This window comes from Melanotaenia boesemani, chromosome 19 (assembly GCF_017639745.1).
Source record: "Melanotaenia boesemani isolate fMelBoe1 chromosome 19, fMelBoe1.pri, whole genome shotgun sequence".
NCBI classification, from domain to species: Eukaryota; Metazoa; Chordata; class Actinopteri; order Atheriniformes; family Melanotaeniidae; genus Melanotaenia; species Melanotaenia boesemani.
This window is the reverse complement of record NC_055700.1, coordinates 2,084,280-2,109,386: the sequence shown is the minus strand read 5'-3', so window position 1 is coordinate 2,109,386 and position 25,107 is coordinate 2,084,280. Positions and strand designations below refer to the sequence as shown.

Below are 25,107 nucleotides of genomic sequence, written 5' to 3'. Positions count from 1 at the left end.
CCCCACAGGAGGTCCCCAGGGGACATGGTCAATGCCTTCTCCACGTCACAAAGCACATGTAATTGGTTGAGCAAACTCCCATGCCCCCTCAAGACCCTGAAGACCCTGAGCACACCCAATCTGCCAGTCCAGGGAACTTGGACCTGATTTCCATGCGATGCAGCAGAGGCGTGACAAGCCAAAACAGCCGTACAGGCATCCAGAGCCTTAAGAAACTCGGGGTGACCTAATCCACCCCCGGGCCCTGCCACTGAAGAGCTTTTTAACCACCTCAGCGATCTCAGCCCCAGAGATAGGAGAGCCCATGCCAGGGTCCCCTGACTCTGCTTCCTCATCGAGAGGACATGTCTGTGAACTTGAGGAGGTCTTGGAAGTATTCCCTTCGAACCCACCGACCCACAACGTCAAGGTCAGCAGCCCCCCATCCCCACTGTACACAGTGTTGATGGAACACTGCTTTCCCCTCCTGAGCTGCCGGACGGTGGACCAGAATCCTTCTTGAAATCGTCCGGAAGTCATTCCTCCATAGCCTCTCCAAACTCCTCCCATGTCCAAGTTTTTGCCTTAGCAACTGCAGAAGCCACGTTTCGACTTAGCCTGCCAATACCCATCAGCTGCCTCTGGAGTCACACAGGCCAAAAAGGCCCGATAGGACTCCTTCTTCACCTTGACGGCATCCCTCACTGCTGGTGTCCACCAACAAGTTTGGAGATTTCCACCATTACAGGCACCAACGACCTTAAAGCCACAGCTCCGGTTGGCCACCTGAACAATCGAGGCATGGAACAGCAGCCCACTCAGACTCAATGTCCCCTGCCTCACCTCGGACATGGTTGAAGCTCTGCTGGAGATGGGAGTTGAAACTCTCTCTGACAGGGGACTCCACCAGACATTCTAGCAGACCCTCACAACAGTCTTGGTCTGCCAGGTCTGACCAGCATCCTCCCCCACAGTCTGAGCCAACTCACCACCAGGTGGTGATCAGTTGACAGCTCCGCCCCTCCAAGACCATGCAGCCACAAGTCTGATGATATGACTAAGTCGATCATCGAACTGGGGCCTAAAGTGTCCTGGTGTCAAGTGCACATGGGGACAACTCTGATGCCCAAACATGGTGGTTCGTTATGGACAATCCCATGATGAGCACAGAATGGAACGGTACATGGACTTGTACTTATATAGCGCCTTTTCCAGTCAGTTTTGACCCCTCAAGCGCTTTACACTACATATTACATTCACCGCTTTACACTACATATTACATTCACCCATTCACACACATTCACACCCCGACAGGCACGCGGTAGGCAACGTGGGGTTAAGTTTCTTGCCCAAGGAACATTTTGACATGTAGTCAGGGAAAGCCTGGAATCGATCCGCCTACCGTCCGGTTTGAAAGACGATTGCTCTTCCTCCTGAGCTACAGCCGCAGAAGTTCAACGAACAAACACCACTTGGATTCAGAAGACCGGGAGGCTGTTTCTCCCAATCACGCCCCTCCAGGTCTCGCTGTCATTGCCCACGTAGTGGGCATTGCAGTCCTCCAGCAGAACGAGGGAAGTCCCTGAAGGAATGCTCTCCATCACCTCCCCCAAGGACTCCAAAACGGGTGGGTACTCTGAACTGCTGTTCGGTGAATAAGCACAAACAACAGTCAGGACCCGTCCCCCCACCTGAAGGTGGAGAGAGGCTACCCTCTCATCCACAGGGTAAACCCCAACGTACAGGTGGTAAGTCAGGGGACAATGAGTATGCCCACACGTGCTCAGCGCTCGGCTCCTGGACCCTGGATACAGAATGGAAGAAGGTCCAGCCCCCCTCAAGGACAGTGGTTCCAGAGGCCAAGCCATGTGTCCAAGCTGAGTCCACTATATCTAGCCGGAACTGCTCAACCTTGCGGACAAGCTCAGACTCCTTCCTTGCCAGAGAGGTGATGTTCCGTGTCCCTAGAACTAGCTTCTGCAGCCGAGGATCAGACTGGATCAGACTGCCCTTCGGCTGCCGCCCAGGCCTGGCTCCAGAAGGGGGGCTCCGGTGACCCTACATCGGGGCAAGGGAAACCTGGATCCACTGATTTGGACTCATCATAGGGGTCTATTGAGCCACGCTTTTGTCCCTGGTATCTCCCCTAGAGACCTGTTTGCCATGGGTGACCTTACCAGGGTCCTAAAGCCCCCGACAACATAGCTCCTAGTATCATAAGGACACACAAACTCCTCCACCACAGTAAGGTGGTGGCTCAGGGAGGAAGGCGGTTTTTAAATATTAATTATTATTAATAAATATTTCAGATATTATTCTCAGATGATGAAACAATTTTCTGATTATGAATTAAATGGAACAATACCACACTGAGATCAAAGTAGTAATTATGCTAATTGTATGATAACATTAATAAGTGATCTCAGTGATGGAGCTTTAACACAGAAGAATTTGGAAAAGTCCTTACTATGAGCATCTTTTTATGGGAATTATTCACATGGAAAATCACCAACTTTAAGGAGAAGTGAGAAAGCTGCCATGATAACGACATCCTCAGTGTTTTACCTCCAGGTAGAAACGAGGGCTCTCAGGCATAAAAGTGAGGAGCTACGACTGCAGAGACACATGGCAGCGCACACACCACCACAAACACTCGGCCAGCTGTGGAACTGGTAGGCCAGATCCCATGCTGAAACTCCAGCCTGCACACAGAGACAGAAATAATGAGCTGCTGCATCAAGTTGCAGACACAAGCGATCACATGAGGCTGCAGGAGAAGGAAATGTAACTAGAATCATTTATCTCGGATGCAGTGTGAGGAGGTTTCATGTGCTTTTCTGTCAGTTTTTATGGCCTAATCTTTCACTGACAGACAAACATATGTGATGTTTCTTGCTGCAGCCTGAAATAGAGGAAAACATTGAGTCAAACTGCTTCCTCTGTGGTCACTGAAAACACTCGCTGTGTAGATGGAGCTTTCCTTCTCGTCTCATCCGGACTTATCTCACCATTTTTTAACCAAATCAGAAATGCTTTATGCAAATCTGCAGAATTATGATGGAATCAGTACGATTATGAAGTTGCTGCAGGTGAAGCTGAGTGGATTGGGAAGATTAAACATTATCCGGAGAAGGTTCAGCAATAGAACAAAGAAAGAAACACATTTACTTTGCTTTGATTCAAGTAGAAAAAACATCTTTTCTAGATTGGGCTCATTCAATCCTCATTATTCTGTAGTTAGTTGTTGAAATAAATAAATAAGTAACAGAGGGCTAAAATTATGCAAAAATAACATTAATCTGGTTCCTCATTGAATCTTTTGGATGGAACCAGACAAATTAGTGCAATATGTTTATTTATATTTGTTGGTGGATTATTCTTTGTCCTAACAATGCTTTTTGGTAATAAATATTACAACATCCATTAACCCCTGGTCCTTCAGGGCTGAGGTCCTACAGGTTAAGAAGTTTTACCTGCTGCAACACACCTGATTCAGACTCGGGACTGCTAATTACCTGTTGATTTGAGTCAGGTGTGTTGCAGCAGGGAAACTTATAAAACCTGGAGGATATCGGCTATCGGGGACCCAGGATTACAAAATTCCTGTCTTACACCATTGATTGCTCTTTAAATTGAGCCCACATTTTTTAGGAAAATGCATTTGTGTGATGAGCTGCACAGTTGAGTATGTGGGTTATACCCATGAGGAAAAAAGAAAAAACTTCTAACAGCTGATTCTGTTTTTGACTCGAGGGCAAGTTTGTCATAGATCAGAGATCCCCCAACCCTGGTCCTCAAGGCCCACTATCCCACTTACATTCAAATTAAATGGCAGGGAGACATCTAAGACCTGCAGGATAGTGGGCCTTGAGGACCAGGACCGTCTGTCATAGATGAATATTTATAAGTAAAAAGAATGTGTCAGAAGGGACCTGCCTGTGCACTGATCAGAAAATAACTAAACTTGTATTAACTGAGTAGGTTCATGAAAGAAGTCTAAGCTTTTAAACAGAAATCTATTAAAGCCAGTGTCTCGTGGCTCTTCATCACCCAGCGTGGTGTGGTCAACCAACGCCAGTCTGTACTCACTTACATAGCGTCTAGTATACACTGACGTTTCATTATCTATACAAGCTGTATGGCATCTTGGATAATTTGGAGTTTTTTTCCAGTTAACACTGAAGTGTGTTTTGTAAAGTTCTATTAAAAACATTTGTGGGTGTGCAGAGGCAGGGCATTGCCCCCGGGTGCAATGCAGGTCAGGACTGCCCCCTGCACAAAGCTCATGACTTCCCAAAACTTAACAAGTAGTTTTATGGTTTCTACAGAAACTTATTCAGAACTGGACCTCTGATTGGCTCTAGAAGACACTGGAAACTCTGAGGGAATCATCCACCTGTTTTAAGAGGAAAACCATCCAAATCCTGTTATAGGCTCTGCATCGAGGAATCAGGATCAAAGAAGTCTGTTAAGACAAGAATCGTGTGTGCATGTGGAGTGTGTGTGTGTGTGTAGGCCTGTGGAGCTGCTCAAGCCTGTATGAGTACAAATCTCATTAGGGGGATTATCGCTGTAATGGACTGGAGGGGATGGCTGACTGATTCAGATAGGTCAGCAAGATTTATGTCCCTTCTCTACAGGAAGTGAGCTCTAAAACACACAATTGAACACACACACACACCGTCCTTGGCCATTGTTTCACTGTATGACATGAATTTTAAACCATCGAAGTGAGAAAGACTGCTTTACATCCAGACACACACACGTCTGATATTAAGCTGCTACTTCAGGCTGCATGCACCTTGTTTCATGAAATCTGCTTCTTCCTTCTCTCTGCTGGAGCTTTTTCAACTTATAAAACAAGACGGAATCTCTCTCTCTCTCTCTCTCCCTCTCAAAACATCTCTCTCTCTCCCTCTCACACTCTCTCTCTCTCTCTCTCTCTCTCCCTCTCTCTCCCTCTCTCTCTCACACTCTCTCTCTCTGTCTCTCTCTCTCTCTCTCTCTCCCTCTCTCTCTCACACTCTCTCTCTCCTGTCTCTCTCTCTCTCTCTCTCTCTCTCTCTCTCTCTCTCCCTCTCTCTCTCTCTCTCGCTCTGTCTCTCTCTCTCTCTCCCTCTCTCTCTCTCCCTCTCACACTCTCTCTCTCTCTCTCTCTCTCTCCCTCTCTCTCTCTCACACTCTCTCTCTCTGTCTCTCTCTCTCTCCCTCTCTCTCTCTCCCTCTCACTCTCTCTCTCACACTCTCTCTCTCTGTCTCTCTCTCTCTCTCCCTCTCTCTCTCACACTCTCTCTCTCTGTCTCTCTCTCTCTCTCTCACACTCTCTCTCTCTCTCTCTCTCCCTCTCACTCTCTCTCTCTCTCTCTCTCTCCCTCTCTCTCTCTCCCTCTCACACTCTCTCTCTCTCTCTCTCTCTCTCTCTCCCTCTCTCTCTCACACTCTCTCTCTCTGTCTCTCTCTCTCTCCCTCTCTCTCTCTCCCTCTCACTCTCTCTCTCTCTCTCTCTCTCTCTCTCTCTTTTATGGCCTTTGTCCAGCAGTCGATGCGAGGAGCACTGCGGCGGAACCTATTACCCTCACACCACCGCGTCCTGGAGAGAAAATGTGTTAAAACACTGGCATCTAATCAATTGACCTCAATTATGAGCCCCTGCAGGCATCCTCAGTCACCCATCAATAAAGTTTGGAGTTTTTTGAATTTACAGGAAACCATAATTATACTCAAAATCTTAATGAATCCTTTGAAAACTAGACCTTTTCTGATGTACATCTCTGAGCCAGGAGTCGATCATGTGAACATTCAGATGGAGATGATGGTGGTTTACAGTGAAATACAAAGCCTACTGCTGACACTTCACTGGAAGCAGAAAGTAAAGAATAAATACACAAAGACAGAAGTTTCTCTTTGACCAAATGACAGAAAAAGTTGATGATATAAACTGTCTAATCAAGACAGACACAACAGGAATAACTGAGGTAAAGTACAGGTTTAGAGCGTCCGTATGCAGGTAATGCAGCTGTGTAACAGCAGCAGCAAAGTAAATTCTCACTATTAACCTTCAGGTGTCCGTTTATTTTACTATCACTTCCACAGAACTGCTATAAAAAGTTTAAATTCATTTTTATTTTTTTTTATTTTTCAGAATAAAGTTCTTGAAAAACCTCAACTCTGCTAAAACAAGGCAAGGCTAATTTATTTACACACATTTCATGTACAAGACAATTCAAAGAGCTTTACACAAAACATAAAAACACTACAGCGAGGTGCAGAAAAAATGAAAGTGTATTAGAAAAACAAAGATTAACAAAGATCAAATGACTACATAAAAACAGGAAAAAAAGCTCAGATAAAGAAATAAAGTTAAGATTTCAGCGTAAAAGAACCAGATCCAGATCTGGACTCTAAATAAAAACTGGTCCAGCAGCAGAGAACAGGTGGGTTTTTAACCTGGATCTAAATAAACTGAGTGTTTCAGCTGATCTGAGGCTTTCTGGGAGTTTGTTCCAGACATGTGGAGCATAGAAGCTGAATGCAGCTTCTCCATGTCTGGTTCTGACTCTGGGACTGATAAGAAACTGGATCCAGATGACCTGGGGGTTCTGGTAGGTTCATACTGGGTCAAGAGGTCACTGATGTATGTTGGTCCTAAACCATTCAGATCTTTATAGACCAGCAGCAGAACTTTAAAGTCTATCCTCTGACGAACAGGCAGCCAGTGTAAAGACCTCAGAGCTGGACTGATGTGAGCAGCAGAGTTCTGGATCAGCTGCAGGTGTCTGACTGATGTTTTAGGTAGAACCTGTAAAAACACTGTTACAATAATCAAGCCGACTAAAGATGGAAGCTGGACTTGTTTTTCCAGGTCCTGCTGACACATCACATCTTTTACCCTTGATATGTTCTTAAGGTGCTGGAAAATAAAAATTATAAATATATATATATATCTATTTATAATTTTCAGTCTTCACGTGTCCAGTCAGTCTTCACGTGTCCACTCGGTCTTCAAGTGTCCAGTTGGTCTTCACGTGTCCAGTCAGTCTTCACGTGTCCAGTCAGTCTTCACGTGTCCACTCGGTCTTCAAGTGTCCAGTTGGTCTTCACGTGTCCAGTCAGTCTTCACGTGTCCACTCGGTCTTCACATGACCAGTCGGTCTTCACGTGTCCAGTCTGTCTTCACGTGTCCACTCGGCCTTCACGTGTCCAGTCGGTCTTCATGTGTCCAGTCTGTCCCAGTGTCCCTGCTGAATGAAGGATTACTGGCCTCTGTAGACTTTGTCTCTCAGTAGCAGGAACATCACAGTCTGATCTTTTTATCCCCGAAGCTTTATCAGCATCTTGCCTTGTTGCCATGGTAATGCATAGTGAGATGTCCAGGTGTGGCCAGTTGTGGTACCCACTACATTATTAAACGTTACAGCTGCCTCTGTGTCTCTTTGAAAGCAAAAAAGATGACGTTTAAACTTCCTGAATGAGTTGTTTTTATTTAAATCTGGTTTCCTGGTCCCAGATAAAGACACTGAGCACCTAATGAACTTGGTGTCCGGCAGAGACGGTGTCCTGATAGCCGGAGTCCAGGAGTAGACTTCATTATTTCTGATCTGCCCTGAAAACAGAAAAAAACACCCTCCTCTTTGTCCATCTCTTTTCTCTCTCCTTTGTTGTCTCTGCTCCTCCTTTCACCCCTCTGCTGTGTACCTTTACCGTTCGATTATCCCCAACACAGGCCACATAAATCAAGCGCACTCTCCTCCCCACCCGTCCTCCTAATCTCTTTCTCTGCTCCTCTTTCCTCATTCGCAGCCTTCTGCAGCAGATTGATTTCATTTAGTCATTTTGCTCTGACACACCTCCTCCCCGCTCTGTTCTCCAGCTCGGACTCACCGCCTCGTATAAACTCTGTGGAATGAGCAAATGCTTGTTATGCAGTGTGAAGATTACTGCATGCCGTGTTAGTGTTGCTAAAGAAATGGAAATAACTATATAAGTGGAAACTTCATACTGCCTGGTACACCCAGAACTGGTCTGAGAGGAGTTTACAGTAAAGGATGAGGATCTCCCTCTTCTTTTCTACCACACTGTTTTGTTTTTTCTGTTTTGTTTTCACTCCTGGATGTTCTTGATTTCTGACTGGATTCATTCAAAGTCCACTTTATCAAGACCACCTGCTAGAACTGGTGTCCTGATGATCTGGCTTACCCATCATCTGCAAGCAACCCATCAGCTCATTCCTCCTTCGTCCTACTCAGGACTGCGTCAGCATTCAGCCGCCTGTGAAGCCACTAGCAGTTACTTTCTGTGTATTCTGTTGCATATTAATTGCACATTGCTCAAGGGAACCTCTTGTATGACCAAAGCTTCACACATAGAAGAGTTAAAAGCAGAGGTCATCCTGTTGTTGGACACATCTCTACTTTAGATGTTGCACCTCTGGATTTCACTGGGAACATGGGAACATGGACTCCATTATATGAATATTTCTCATCAACCTTCCACTATCTTGTAACGTGTAACTCTGAATTGTAATTTGATTTTTAGGTTTCATTCAGGTCATTCCTCCCATTTGCAACCTCAAAAAGGCCATCCATGCTTTTATCTCCTACACACTGGATCTTTGTGATGGACTTTATTCTGGTCTCTGGAATAAAAGTCATCTGCCAGCCTTTTACGCAGCTACTCCAGCCATCCACGGACTCGCTTCCATCAAGTTTAAGTACTCAAAATACAGAGCTGAAAAATGAAGGTTGGTGTCTTGCATGTGTTGCTGGAGATGAGATGGAGGTGTGAGGGTGTAGGAAGAGCCTCGAGATGAGAGGAAAATATGTTCTGTATGTTCTAGGTCCAGTGTGTAGAACCTCCCTCAAACCCAAACTCCCCATTTATATTTGCAATCTAAGCTATAAAAATGGCTCCTTAAACATGTTAGTGGTTTTCACACTTAAAAAAATCTTTTTTTTCAGCTCGGATTGGATGTTTTTTGTGTGATTTTAGGTCCAGTGTTAATACAGGAGGTCAGAATGAAAAAATAACTGTAAAATCACGTGTGTGGTTGTGCTGAAAAGAATGAAACAAGGCTGGTAAACCGATCTAAAGCTGAAATATAAAGGTTAAAACAAAAGTAGTCAAAAGTAGCCGAATATACCCGAGAGGGTCAAGGAAACATTGAGAGTTGGACAGTATATTTGGTCTTTATGGAAACGTAGTTTGCAGTGTTGCCAACTCTCTCTATTATTTACCAAGTTTTCACTCCCCTCCAGCGACTATTTTTTCTTTTTCAAAAAACCGACTGGCAGCAAATATAACAACTTTTTTTTTTTTTTGATGATGTCATTTAGCGACTGAAGAGCTGGAACAGTGGTAGGATGGATGTGAGCGGTACGTCGGGTCAGAGCGGTCACTCACCGTAGTGTGGGATGATGGCCCAGGCCATGGCTGAGGCGTAAATTCCTCCGATCATCCAGAACATGCACAGCCAGCTCAGATGCTCCCCTCGCTTCTCCCGAGCCAGAACCTCCGCGAAGTACGAGAACACTATCGGCACCGCTCCACCGATCCTGCAAAAAGGTTTTGTTGTCATTAGAGGTGCAAATATGTCTTCAGGTTGATGTTTGCAACGAGAAACATACAAACATGCAAGGATTCTGGTTTCAGAAGATTCTTCATATAGCTAACATCAGGTGGAAAAAAAACGGATGCTGTTGGTTGATTCTTGTAATAAACCTGAAACCAGAGATGGAAATCTTTACAAAAAATATAACTGCCATCCTTGATAGCAAACAACAGCGAAATGCAGAGTTTTACTAAGAATTAGAAATCTCCTTCCTCCTGAAAGTCTCACGGGCAGATTTCATGAGAATAACAGCTAATGGGTTAAATGCCATTCAGTGGAAACACCTGCAAATTGCAATTTGACTTTGTCTAAATTTTAGAAATATCTGTTTTTTTTTATCTATAAAAACTGTAATGGAAACGCAGTTACTGATGTTAACATACCACAGATGTAAGCGTCTCTAAAGGCTAATGTTTTGTTTTTCGTCTGCACTGTGTTTGGACTTCTTAAAGGTGCACTGTTTGCAGATTTTCTCAGACAGGCGTCTGATCTCCCCTGACGACGGCTAATCCAGCATCATCTTCATCCCGTCTCTTCTCTGAGATCTCCCCTAATGACGGCTAATCCAGCATCATCTTCATCCCGTCTCTTCTCTGAGATCTCCCCTAACGACGGCTAATCCAGCATCATCTTCATCCCTCTCTTCTCTGAGATCTCCCCTAACGACGCTTAATCCAGCTTCATCTTCATCCCGTCTCTTCTCTGAGATCTCCCCTAACGACGGCTAATCCAGCATCATCTTCATCCGTCTCTTCTCTGAGATCTCCCCTAACGACGGCTAATCCAGCATCATCTTCATCCCTCTCTTCTCTGAGATCTCCCCTAACGACGGCTAATCCAGCATCATCTTCATCCCTCTCTTCTCTGAGATCTCCCCTAACGACGCTTAATCCAGCTTCATCTTCATCCCGTCTCTTCTCTGAGATCTCCCCTGACGACAGCTAATCCAGCATCATCTTCATCCTGTCTCTTCTCTGAGATCTCCCCTAACGATGGCTAATCCAGCATCATCTTCATCCCGTCTCTTCTCTGAGATCTCCCCTAACGATGGCTAATCCAGCATCATCTTCATCCCTCTCTTCTCTGAGATCTCCCCTAACGATGGCTAATCCAGCATCATCTTCATCCCTCTCTTCTCTGAGATCTCCCCTAACGATGGCTAATCCAGCATCGTCTTCATCCCTCTCTTCTCTGAGATCTCCCCTAACGATGGCTAATCCAGCATCGTCTTCATCCCTCTCTTCTCTGAGATCTCCCCTAACGATGGCTAATCCAGCATCATCTTCATCCCGTCTCTTCTCTGAGATCTCCCCTAACGATGGCTAATCCAGCATCATCTTCATCCCTCTCTTCTCTGAGATCTCCCCTAACGATGGCTAATCCAGCATCGTCTTCATCCCTCTCTTCTCTGAGATCTCCCCTAACGATGGCTAATCCAGCATCATCTTCATCCCGTCTCTTCTCTGAGATCTCCCCTAACGATGGCTAATCCAGCATCATCTTCATCCCTCTCTTCTCTGAGATCTCTCCTAACGATGGCTAATCCAGCATCATCTTCATCCCGTCTCTTCTCTGAGATCTCCCCTGACGACGGCTAATCCAGCATCATCTTCATCCTGTCTCTTCTCTGAGATCTCCCCTAACGATGGCTAATCCAGCATCGTCTTCATCCCTCTCTTCTCTGAGATCTCCCCTGACGACGGCTAATCCAGCATCATCTTCATCCTGTCTCTTCTCTGAGATCTCCCCTAACGATGGCTAATCCAGCATCGGCTTCATCCCTCTCTTCTCTGAGATCTCCCATGACGACGGCTAATCCAGCATCATCTTCATCCTGTCTCTTCTCTGAGATCTCCCCTAACGATGGCTAATCCAGCATCGGCTTCATCCCTCTCTTCTCTGAGATCTCCCCTGACGACGGCTAATCCAGCATCATCTTCATCCCGAATTTTTTCTGAGATCTCTCCAGTTAGTAAAAGTCGGTCCGATGTTGACTTGTCTTATCTTTTGCCCTGTTCTTTTCTCTTCCTGTCTACCTCTGATAGTGCCCTCTTGTGTTTCTTTGCTGAGTCATGGTGCACATTCGAATCAGCTGGTGTGTTGATATCCAGTTGCTGGTGTGGCAGGATAGGTTTCCCAGGTGGGTGTGATTAGTACAATTCTCCCTGCAAATTGTGTCCTGCTCGGCGTGGGATAAAGGCAGATGGCAGTCTGTCACAGCCGGAGTACACGCCCCTTTACCTGAAGTCCTGCAGGTATGTGGCTCATCTGTCTCAGTTCTTCCTGCAGCTTGGTGACAGGCTGATTATGGGAAATAGTTGCTTTCTTTAGACCAGGGGTATCTAAAGCCGGTCCTAAAGGGCTGCAGTCCTGCAGGTTTTCAATCTGTCCCTGCTCCAACACACCTGACTCAAATTAAATGGATCCAACAGCCTATGAAGTTCTGCACAATGACTCATTAATTTGAGTCAGATGTGTTGAAGCAGGGACACGTGAAAAACCTGCAGGACTGTGGCCCTCAAGGAGCAGAGCCAAACGTTCTTATAAATCTATAAAACTTAAGTTTATTTCACAACACGAAAGTCTGACGACACGGAGGTACATCTGTGACGCCTCGACAGTATAAATTACTCATCAGAGTAGGCTATTGTTTATATTTCTGCATATTCAAACTGGCTTTAAAGGGTCAAAATGAACTACTCAGCTTACTTCTCCATCACTTATACTCCCACAACTGCAGAGTAATCAGAGTATTTCTGCAGGTGACAGGACTCAGACTTCTATTGGAAGAGAAATGGTGAGAGTACAGACCCTTGTGGTGCTCCAGTGTTGCTGACCTCTATCTCAGACTCACAACCTTTAGCTAGTCATAAAACCAGGTGGTAGTGGAAGTTCCACCTGGATTTATGCAGCTTCTCACATAACAGAGCAGCTGAACTGTTTTAAAAGAACCTGAGAAATCAAAGAACATGATCCTCAAAGGGCTGCCTGATTGGTCCAGATGAGAGTGGGCTCTCTGAAGCAGGCAGATGATGGCGTCTTAAACTCCAATAACATTATGATGAGCCAACTGTAATGGGTGCTGAAAGGTGATAACTGGCTTATTGAGGTGAGACAATAGCAGTCTCTGCAGGACTTTCATGATGTGACATGTTAGGACAACTGGTCTGTAGTCATCTGGTTCAGATGGTTGGAATTTAATTTAATTTAATTTAATTTAATTTAATTTAATTTAATTTAATTTAATTTAATTTAATTTAATTTAATTTAATTTAAGTTACAGCACTTCGTCTGTGAAAAGTACTTAACCCCTTGAATCCTGCAGTTTTAACCTAAAACAGGTTTTTATGAATAAAAGACGTGAAGCAACTATTTTACTACAATTACTGGAGCCTTGCTGATGTAACAGGAGCATCATCTGCTACTGATAAATAAGTGTTTACTGAATCTACAGTTATGATTGCAGCCTGGATGATTTACATCATTCAAGAATCTTAGTTTTCTGATGGTACTTGGAAGGGAGACTGAGTAAAATATATATTTGTCATGTTCACCAGGTTAATTAATAAACTTGACTTACTTATTTAAACATTATTATTCTTTTATGTGATGAAGTGATGAGAAAAAGCGTATTTAAAGCCTGATCTGCCAGAGCTCAGCTGGTTTACTGCATGTATGTACTGAGGATCATGGAGTCAGTCGGCATGAAAAATGAGACACTCCAACACGTCTGAATGTTACAGATTTAACATCAAATAAACTGAAAATGGTTATTCAACAAATAAATGATGAAGGGGTGGAATTAGCTGCAGCTGAATTAAACAGAAAAATAAGCTTCATGTGTGCAGTTTGAGCAGATGGCTCTGTGGATCTCCTTGCCTTCGCTGAGACAGCTGATGTTACCAAAGTTAATGAAGTAAAGAAAAGCTTAATGAAACAAGCAGTATCGAGTCAAACTGGCGACAGCGCTCAGTGCCAGACCGGGTTTCTGTCAGGACGGAGGTCTCTGCCAAAGATGCCTCCACAAACACCAAAGTTCAGGCTGATCAGGTGCAGTCATTAATAGAAGAGAGTAAATCTGCCTCTGCAGGCTGTAAAATGGGAATACTTATTAAATATTAAAGACCATAAAAACAGAGACATAAACTGTAATTAAACACAAGCAGTTGTTTGTTGTGATGGAGAAGGTGGGAGTTGTTTTAGCAGCGTTCTCCGGTGGATGTGAGCTATCAGCATCGGCGTCCAGCACAGCTCTGCTGTTTCAGCTGACGTCATCAGCACAGGAAGTAAAGATTCATCTCCTGCATGAGCCGGCTGTCAGATAAATGAGACGGGAGGCCGTGACATCTGTGAAAGACGTGGGCAGCCAAGCAGACAGCGCTCCGGTTAAGGAGCGCAGATGTTCGTTTATTGTGCTTGGCTCATTTTTGCAAACGTTTCTGTTTTGCTTTGTTCCTTCCCTCACAGCCCCCCACCACCCCACATCCCACTCAGGGGAGGAGGTTGGGCTGATTGCAGGCAGTCAAAATAACCTCTTGTCATGTTTTGACTTTAGAGGAGGGGAGACAACTCAGGCTGCAGAGTGAATAACAACCCTCAGAGGGGGCTTCAGAATCTCAATTACATCCTGGATGAACAGGAGGAAAATGATGAAGAAAAAAGGTTAAATGAACTCACCCAAAGCCAGACAGCATGCGGCAGAAGAGGAAGGTACTGTAGCCTTGAACAAAGGAGGACAGGAAGGCGAAGAAGCCGTTGACAGACAGGGATATCAGCAGGCACTGCTTACGGCCCACCTTGTCGGAGAGGCCGCCCCAGAAAAAGGCTCCGAACATCATCCCCAGATACACGATGCTGCCTGGAGAGGAGGAACAAGGAGTCAAACTGAGAATAAACACACGTCCTGCACGTTGGAAAGTGGGAGACAGTTCCTGCAACACAACCTTCAAATAAAGCCAACGCATGAAGACACAACAGAGATCCTGCACCACAACGAGCTCAGCGTAGACCTGGACCAAAGTCCTGCCTCAGCCAACAGGAGCTGGTCTTCAGTTTGAATGATGGCACCTTCTCCTGTGCTGGATCTTCACATGGAGACCAAACAATGAAGAGAAACTCTAAAACTTCCAACACCTGGGAATGGCTGCTAAAACATGGTGCAGGTCCAGGTTTAGAACATAGTACGGCGAACCTGAACCACAGCTCAGCCTGGGTTCAGGTTCAAGCCCTAAACAGCCGTTTGTCAGCTGATATAAGTGACTGTGGCTTTGAAGCAGCCTGTGATGATGTTGCAAGTAAAACTTTAATTGTTATTCATAAATAAGATGATTTTTAATGCTGAAATACAAACTTCGGCTGTACGTTAGTGTGGTGAGCAGCACCGTTGTCATGGTTCAGATCCTTTCTGTGTGAGCTGACATGGTGCATGTGTGAACATGAATGACTGTCTCTCTGTGGTGGACTGGCAACCTGTCCAGGTGTACTCGCTTAATCTTAGTAACCCCCTCAAAGAAATCTCCCCTGCAGGGAGAGGTCCAGTTTGAAGCAGGACACAGATCAGTTTGTTCTTAAAACATAACAGTTTAGACTTTTTTTATTTTTAGTCTCCCTGGGAAAATATCTGCTGCTGAGATGAATACATGCTGTAGATTGTGACACCCTTTCTCTCAGTTATTTGGAGCTGCAGAGGTGCCGCCTGGTGAGTTTGTTTCTGCTGCAAACAAAGTGTGAAAAGAGCTGCAGCGTCAGGTGATGATTCTCCAACAACTTGTGACATTGCAGGTATGGGTGCCCTCACATTGCAGTAGCCTGAAAAACTTCGCCTCAAGCATGAATCGGTTCTTCCCAAGTGCATCAGTGGAGTCAGAGCTGAGCAGAATGGAGTTCTGCTATTTCCAGCCATCAGCAGAACACTGAGGCTGCATAAAATGTAAGTCTATATAAATAGCACGACGGGGATCGATTAGCTAAACTTGGCTTGGAGCACAACAACATGTCAGACTGAGTTCAATCCACAACACTGTAGATTAACTCGGCTTCGCTTTGAACTCAGGGTTCCACTGATGCTCCAATGAAACTCAATATGTCTGTTTAGATAAACTCCACAGTCCATGACAGGCCGGATCAGTTACAGATATCACCACATTTTACACCTCATCACATAATAAACAGATTATGTAACAACAGCTGATTCATTTAAACACTAACTGGTATCTAACAGTTTTTATCACATGTTTAAAAACTGAATTTACAATCACTGCTGACTTATTTACTAAAATAAACATATAAGTGAATAATCTTGATATACATATTCAAAATTTTCTGATATACACAGGCATTGTTTTTACCACTTTATTGAGATACCACTAATAACCGGTGATACTGGTGATCAGAACCACAGAACTTCCTCTAGCTGGTTGGTTTAGTATTATTCATATACAGCAGGCCACAGGTCGCCCCACAAAACTGAAAGATTTTACCTTCATTTAACTTCACGTAACTGAGTCTGGATTCTTACCACCAGGATTAGATCAGCTTTTTTGGTTTATTCACAACATCTGAAAACACAAGAAAATGTAATTGTTTTAGATGCTTCACCAGTGTTATTAATATACGGAATAAATAAATAAATGAAACCACAGCTGCTGAAACGGCTGTAATAAGAAGAACTGAAACCAAAACTAGCAAAATCATCAACAGGCTTCAGAACAACGGACAGAGAAAAGTTAGGGAGAAACCAAAGACCCAAAAACCAGAACTGAAACCCACAGATGGTGGCAATGAAAAGCTTCTGGTCTGATGCTAAGCCTGGTTAGAGCTCACATATAAATTATCTTAATTTAGCTTTGAATTTGACTTCAGTTTGGTTGTTTGTGACAAAATGCTGCAGCAGCTTTAAGTCCTGCATACGTCTCCTAACCGCGGGTCGTTGGGGTCGTTTCTGGTTGTTCATGGTCTGGGGTGAGACTTGTCAAGCCAATAAATAATCCACTTTATGCTGTATGCGCTAATAAAAATGCTAATGTTTGTGCAGAAGTGAAGATGCATTGTTTGGTGAGGCAGCACCAGAAAGAAAGCTGGCGGAGGAGAGGAAGCCTTCTCTTTTTCCCTTTGCTGTGTTAGTGGTGATGGGACAGATATGCTGAAAGTAGAGGGTCTTATCAGGCTGCGCAGACATGATGCTGAGAGCGAGTGATTCATTACAGGTGACAGCCTCTGGATCTTTACGCTGCTGCTGCTGCTGCTGCTGCAGGGGAGGCGTCCTATAGGCAGCAGGATATGAAGAGGAGGCTACGCCACAGATCGGCTAAATATCAAACTGAATATCAAAACTGCTGCATTCTCCACAAAAAGGTGACATGCTCTGATTTGTGCAGCGACATCTGAGTGCATGTAGTGAAGGAGATGCTATCTGGGAGCAGCACCTCGTTTGTTTTATGGCTCTGCTCACGCTGGCTTTGTATGTGTAATAAAAAGGGGGTGATGGGGCGTCTGAGATGCAGTATAAACGCTTCTGAGATTGAATTTGTCATTTCCTGCTGGGTTCAAACTCAGGTCATAGCTTAAGGGCTTTTATGTAAATTGGCAAGGGTCACTTAAAAGCACCAGAGCATAGGGATAATAGTTTTAAGTGTGTAATGCAGGAAACCAAACAAACTAATAGATACGACAACAATTATCATTAAGGAAAAGAAGGAAAGAAAAAAAACTGCTTCTTTGCTTAAGATGTGTAAGTTACACAGTGTAAGTTACACATTGTCTCCACATCTCTGCAGCAACTTCAGTCCTGCTGCATCGCAATAGTTTTCAGATAATCAAACAAATTAGACCCTTTGTAATAAAGTGTTCCCTGTCTCTGTGATGTCTGCAAGGTGCAGGTGGTAAATAAGGTCTTGTTGAGTTATTCCAGCCCAGCCTCACTGGAAAATGTGTAATATAAACACGTAGTCAGCTCCAGAGTGGTTCTGTTCTGGGGACGGATCTGCAGCTCCTGGAGAAGAAAGCTGCTGAACATGATGGAGGATTCTTCACATTCTCCACAACACAGTGTTCAGTCAGAGGCTTCTTCAAGTACATTACAAGACAGAAAGTACCAGGAGGTCACATCTGCCAGCAGCCATCACCTCCTAAACAAGAGTTTGACTGAATTATACGTCATTCATGGTGTGGTTTGTGCATTGTGCACCAAAGAAAAGAAACCTTCAGAAAAGGAGGCGAAGTGAGAAGTTGTTGGAAATGCTAGAAGCAAACCCAAAAGAAGACCAGTGTTGACTCGGCTAACGTGTGATCATGGATTCATGTTGTCCTGCAGAGTAACTGTGGTGGTGCAGCTCTCTCTGAGTCCGGAGGGATTGTTTCAGCCGACTCGTCAGCTGTTGCTGTGCCGGCTGCTTCCTCCACAGTAATTAACTCTTCTGTGTAAGTGTAATTCTCTCCTGACACTTCAGTTTCTGCTCTGTTTTCTCTCCTCGCAGCCATGCAGTGTCCGGGCATGGATGAAAGGAGAACGCAGGCAGACAGACAGCCATCATCCGAATCCAGTGCTAATTTACTCACTGGGAACATTAAGGAAGCGCTTCAGGACTTCAGCAGATGAAGGGATTCCCAGAGGACCATGTGTGACTGATAGGTGGGATGAAACAGCCAGAGGGGGAGGAGGAAACTCAGATATGACTTACAGATTTGTTTTCTACACCAACTCAGTGGAGTTCATTCACAGCATTCATAGAAACGATGCAGGACCTCGAATTCCCAGCAGCTCAAGCAGATCTGTTAGAGGATAAAACGTCCAAGTTTCTGACTCAAACGTGTCTCTTCATTTATTCTGAATGTTAATTATTCTGACAAATTAAAGATTTAGCCCCTGAAACCACTTCTGGCCTTTTTAATTGTATTTCTTTCTATCTAGTTAATTTATTTATTAGTTTATGTCTACTCTTATGCAGGTATTTTTTAAATTATTTATTATTTATTTTTATTAATTTATCTAAAATGTTGTTGCATTTAATTTTATTCCAGAGATATTCCATATCTTTGTTTCCTAGATTTTTTTACATAATTGCAAATTATTTAAAATTGTTAAGGAGTTAAGGGTTTAAGTTTAAAATTAAATTAAGTTAAACTGAGATGTTATACACCTGTTGGAAACAAACAAAGAGCACAAACAAATATTTATCTTAAGTTTGGGGGTTATAATTTAGAATATTTAATTATTTCATGCATTTATTTTTTTAAATATATAAGTTGTAAATTATGTGAAATTGTTTAGGGTTTAAATGTCTAAGCTTTAATTTAATTTAATTTAATTACTCTTATTGAGCAAATTTCTAAATTAAGTTAAATTTAATTCATTATTTTTTAAATTATTTCTAATAAAAAGTATTTCTAATTATAGTATTATAGTATAAATAATTTCACTCAGGGGATAAATAAAGTTTTTTTTTTGTTTTGCTTTGCTTTTTATTCTGAGAAGCTGGTTCTGAAGCACATAAGAGATCAAATGCACTGAGAAGCTCAACAAGTCTTTTCTGTTTCAGTTTGGAACTAAAATGTTCTTCATCAGACTTCTGCTTGTTAATTTTAGCTCCACATTCAAGACGATAACCAAACTTTAGATCACAGACACTTTCCTCCGCTCTGATGCTCAATCATAGAGCCTCATGAGTCTCCGGTTCCCCGTGGCATGAAGAGAACGTAGTTGTGAAAACAATAGTAGAAAATCATTAATCTGACAGAGAACAACCCTGCTGCTCATCGTTAAAAGTGGTGGAGCTGAGGTGGAGCAACACACCGGAAACATCACAAACATGGAGGTTCTGCAGCAGGTGATTAAATCTAATCAGGACATCATCTGTATCCATCCAGCAGTGAGGTGGGTGGTTAGGGTTAGCCAGTCTCTCCTCTTTTCTCCAGCCAGACATCATTTTTTTTATTTAACCTTTATTTAACCAGGTAAAAAAAATGTTTGAGAACCAGTTCTCATTTACAAACATGACCTGGCCAAGAGGCCCCAGCAGGAATAAATAACGTACATACATACAAACATACAACTGTGCATACACAGGACCACAATGCAACAATACAATACAAATTAAAAAAGCGCAGAGCGAGTACAAATATAAAAAATGAAAGGGGGAAAGGGAGTAGAACACAGTATATAAGACGGATTTATGTGAGAGAAAAAGTAGTGGAGAAATGTTTGTATATAGGGGAGAGTCAGCATCATCAGCAGGAACAAGTATCTACAATAATCTGTTGAAGTCTCTGTCTAAACAGAGAAACAGATATCAGAGCTGGAAGTTTGAGAGTGTTCTGCAGTGTATTCCAGTCATATGCAGCGGCAAAGTGGAAGGCGTTACGGCCGAAAACAGTGGCGGTTTTGGGAATGATGAGCTTAATAAATTCGGTTGACCTGGTGTGATAAGTGCTGCGAGCGAGGTGGAGAAGAGATGAGAGATAGAAAGGTGTCTTGTGTAAGATTGACTTGTAAATAAAAAGAAACCAATGATGGAGTCGCCGAGTGTGAAGGGAGGGCCAGCCCACCAATTTATAGAGATCACAGTGGTGGGTGTGGAAAGGGGCGTTTGTGGCAAAGCGTATGGCTGAATGGTAGAGACTGTCTAGTTTTTTAAGGGCTGCGCTTGACACCATTTTATAAATGATGTCGCCATAGTCAAAAATTGGGAGTAAAGTCAGTTTGACTAAAGTGCATTTGGTTGCGTGAGTGAAAGAGGCTTTATTACGGAAAAGAAACGCTAGTCTGGCTTTTATTTTGGCTTGGAGATTATTTATGTGGGTGACGAATGACAGAGATGAATCCAGCCAGATGCCCAGGTACTTATAGGAGTTGACATAATCCAAAGCCGTGCCGTCTAGGCAGGTGAGTATTGGTAGGGTGTCAGCACCAGTTTTCCGACTAAAAAGGATGCACTTTGTTTTACTGGAGTGGAGGCGAAGGTGGAGGTTGTGGAAGGACTGCTCTACTGAAGTGAGGCTGAGTTGATGAACAGCTGCAGCAGCTCGTGGGGAGGGGCCGACTGAATACAGAATGGTGTCATCGGCGTACAGGTGGATCCGAGAGCTGCCAGCAGCTTTATCTATGTCATTGATGTAAATGGAGAAAAGGGTGGGGCCCAAAATAGACCCTTGAGGCACACCTTTCGAAATAATGAGTGGTTCTGACATGATATTTTCTGCTTTCACTAACTGGGCACGGTCAGAAAGGAAGCTGGAGAACCAGTCACAGCAGGAGATGGACAGACCAATACTGGAGAGCCTTTGTAGAAGGATCTTATGGTCAACTGAATCAAATGCCTTGGCAAGGTCAATAAAGGTGGCTAAGCAGACCTGCTTGGAGTCTAGTGCAGTGATGACTTCATCCAGGACCTTCGCGGTGGCTGTTATACATCCATGGCCAGGCCGAAAGCCAGACTGCAGGTCAGATAGAATGTGGTTTGAGTCAAGGAAGCAGTTTAGTTGTTTGAGCACTAGCTTCTCCAAGACCTTGGCTAAACACGGAAGTATGGAGATAGGTCGGTAGCAGTTTGGATCCGTGCCACAGCCACCTTTGAAGAGTGGAGAAACCATGGCTGATTTCCAGTCGGAGGGGAGGATGGAGTACTGTAAGGACCTATTAAACAGACTTGAGACAGGTGCTGCAATAATGTGAGCAGCTGCTTTCAAGAACCTGGGATGAAGACCATCAAGGCCAGCAGATTTGTTTGGATCCAGCTTAGTGAGCTCATCCTGCACTTCTAAGATGGAGAAAGGTGAGAAGGAAAAAGGTGTGTTGTTCAATGGAGAAGGCTGAAAATCTAATGAGGCTGAGTCGACCTCACTTGCTGAAGCCAAATCTGGACCTGAGACAGGGGAAACTTGGGTCGCATTGACGAAGTGATGGTTGAGAAGTGAGGCCATGCGAGCCTTATCAGTAATAACAATGTCATTGAATATCACAGAGATTGGTAGCTGAGGGGAGGCAAGTTTATTCTCCATGATCTTGACGGTTTTCCAGAACTTCCTTGCATCAGAGCCACAGGTGGAAAATTTCTCCTTAAAATGGGAGATTTTAGCGTTCCTGATGGCCTGTGTTGTTTTGTTCCTGAGTTGCCGAAAGGCAAGCCAGTCCGCCGGGGATTGTGTGGAGCGGGCTTTCCGCCAAAGGGTGTTCTTATGATGGATAAGTTCAGCCAGATCATGGGAAAACCAGGGGCTATAACGATTCTTAATTCTGCATTTTCTCAAAGGAGCATGTTTATTGACAATTAGACTGAATGTATTTTTGAAAAAACACCATGCCTCATCCAGGGAGGGAGCAGAGCCAACTCTATCCCAGGTCACCGCCTCAACATCCTGAAGAAAGGCTTGCATGTTAAGATTCTTGAGAGAGCGCTTGGTTACAATGACTGGGGGTCTTTTGACTGAACAGCCAATGCGTACACAGGCAATAGCACAGTGATCGCTTATTTGGCTGAAAACACCAGACTGATAGTTAGATGGGGTGTTGGTGAGAATGAGGTCAATCAGCGTGGAAGATGAGGGAGATTTTAGATTTGGTCTGGTGGGCTCAGATATTAATTGAGTAAGATTTAGAGCATCAAATTGCTGCAAAACTGTGTCAGGAGGGTTAACCATATCCCAGTTTAGATCACCCAAAAGAACAAACTCAGAGGTTGTGAATGGTACAAGGAGCTGACTAATGGCTGAGAGTGCAACATCTTGTAAATGTATTGTGGAAATACTGAAAGGCTGATGTTATCTTCCACAGCTTGTTTTTGTAGACGGATTATTGAAGATGATTTGGTCCTGTTGGCTCCAACAAGCAATACCTCCAGCCTGGACTCAGATGGCTTACAGTGAAGAGCAACACAGGTTAGATGAGACCTGAGTTCTCCACTGTGGGTCCAGAAAGGGTCCAGGCCTGTTTCATGAGTTTATTTTTTAAAATAATTCTATAAATAGCAATGTCTGACTTTCATTGGTTAAATTTCATAGAATTTTTATTTTTTATTACTTTTGTCACTTTCAAGTTATTTCTGTGACCATTGTGAGTTTTTCTTTCATTAACCGAAGGGTACCAACAATTTTGTCCACGACTGTATGTAAGGCTGCTAACCTGATCTAGTTCTATGCTAGCACTGGATTAGTTTTAAGATAATGTAAGGGACCCATGTCATATTACTTTTCACTGAGTGTATTTAGGGAATACACATCAACTCAGTTAATCAAGGTTTTCATATTAGAGCTGAAAATAAACTACAAAGATGCTCAAAGAGAATCTCAGTATCTTAGCGCTGACTAAGCTAGCGCTACAGGATCCAGTTTCATTAAACAGGAGGCTAGCAAGGATGCTAGTTGGTTTTAAAGTAGCTACAGCATGAAAATGTTGAGAATTATATCCTGTAACCAGTCTTATTTAGTAAAGGAAGATATAAGAATGAAGAGAAAGGGAGATAATTCTGACTTTCAGTAAAGAGGAAGGACACAGAGGAAGGACACAGACCACAGACCCACATGTATAAAAGTCTAGTTCCACCACTGTATTGAAACAATTCTTTGGTGCAGCTGGTGCTTTATTTACCATCAAGGACCACCAGCTGCGTGAAAGTGCAGAGCAGCTCTCTGTGGGTCGGGATTTGATGCTAACGGGGTCCTTTTTTAACCCAGTACATCAACTGACATGAAAAGCTCTTGATCAAATAGCAACAAGCAACGATTTGAGAATCCGTTGCTCTAAAATGCTTCAAACTGAGGTGATAAAGACAGGTTAAACTGGGATCAGACCAGTTACAATCCCATGATCTGCTGCAGATACAATGTCTCTGCTGGTTTTAGAAACACCTTTTGTGAAGTTTCCATCTTTGTTTTGGGAGGAAAGATTTTGAAGTTGTGCATTACAAAACACTGACAGAAATGGGAACATTTTCCCCCCTTACTCTGACCTGAGGTAGATTTGTCTCATTTTAAAAGAACTGATGCAGATCAGAATGAATAGAAAAATCTGACCTGTGGCATGAATGATCCACTGTTTCTACTTCCAGGAATTAAACATGACCAGCTGCGATGGAGCTTTCTGTCTGGAAAGAAAATGTGTTGAAACATCAGGTTTGGCGTTTGGTTGTAAAAGAGCGATATGGTGGGATATGATGATGCTCCTGGCTTTTAAATTAGCTGCCTCCAAGCTGCAGCATCAGGACCGATTTATTGCTGCATCATGTTGATTAACTTCAGCTGTCAGAGTTTGAGGATACATGCATCAACTGCAACTCACAAAGCTGTTTGACAGTAAAATATCATCATCAGTTACGTGAAACAGCCTCTGATTCAGACCTTCATCAGTCTGTTCCACCTGCAGCACCACATCATCTTAGCAAGCGAACATTTCACCAAAAAGAACACCCACTGATAAATTCAAGCCATACGTGGTGGAGGAGAACAGGGAGGGGGAGGGTGTTAAAAGCAGCGCTCTCCATCTAGCCCCCCTTTCCTCTGGGGAGCTACGTGAGCCAGTCTACCATGGCTAAACTGCAGTAAGGCACAATACTGCAGAGATTAACTCCAGCCCATATCTTCACATCGGCACCATGGCTATGAGACAGAGAGGTTTTGAGACGGTGTAATAAAGGGATTACAGCATGAGGGTAACGGAGAGGGCAGATGAGACACAGGAGGAAAAACACCCGGAGCATCCCACATCTGGATAACATCTAATCTTTTAGATGATTCTGTATTTGGAGGATTTGGAGCAGATTAGAGAAGGAGGTTGTAATAATCTTTGCTGATGAATTAATTAATTGTTAATTATGAGGAAAAGCTCAATTGTTATGTTGAGTAAAAATGTCACAGATATTAGATAATTTTTTAACCCCTGTGGGACAGTTTGAATTATTTTCCCTCCACCAATGAGCCTGTGCGATTAGCTATGTTTGTTGGAAGGTTTACACAGAAGCGCCCAGCCCAGGTGGAGCATTCTGATCAGTCCTGATCTGAACCCAGAAGGCTTTTTATTTAGGAACAAAGCCTCACAATGTTTCTCCTTTATTTTAAAGCTATACTTAAACCAGTTTTTCATAAATGTCGTTTTAAAGGGAATTTTTCAGGTGATGTTGTGTGAAATAATCGTGTCTTTCTATACCTGCAGAGGACAGCGATCAGAGCGTGCTCAGTTCAGGGAATCAAATGGCTTCCTGGCATAGAAGCTAAAGCTCAAAGCTAAACAAAACAGCTCAGCCAAACACCATATTGTGCATTATTTTGCTGCATCACATGTCCTGTAAGGAGAACCAGCAATCCACATACAGTACGTATCAGACCTTTATGGCAGAGTAACCATACAGAAACTATTCTACATTTAAAGACATGACAGTAACATGTTCTGATCGATCTAACAACATTTGGAGGAACGCACCGAGCAGCACCTCTCTGATCCCTCCAGCTAAACACGGTGATGGCAGCGTAGTTCTGTGGAGATGTTCTCTGCTGCAGCAGCCGGGAGAATGGTCAGGAGAATACAAACCTTTCCC

General features: G+C 43.7%; 1 pseudogene; it reads right to left on the bottom strand.

Annotated features, from left to right (window-relative positions):
* Window positions 1-25,107, bottom strand: part of LOC121630455 — a 55,190-nt pseudogene that overhangs the window by 14,021 nt on the left and 16,062 nt on the right.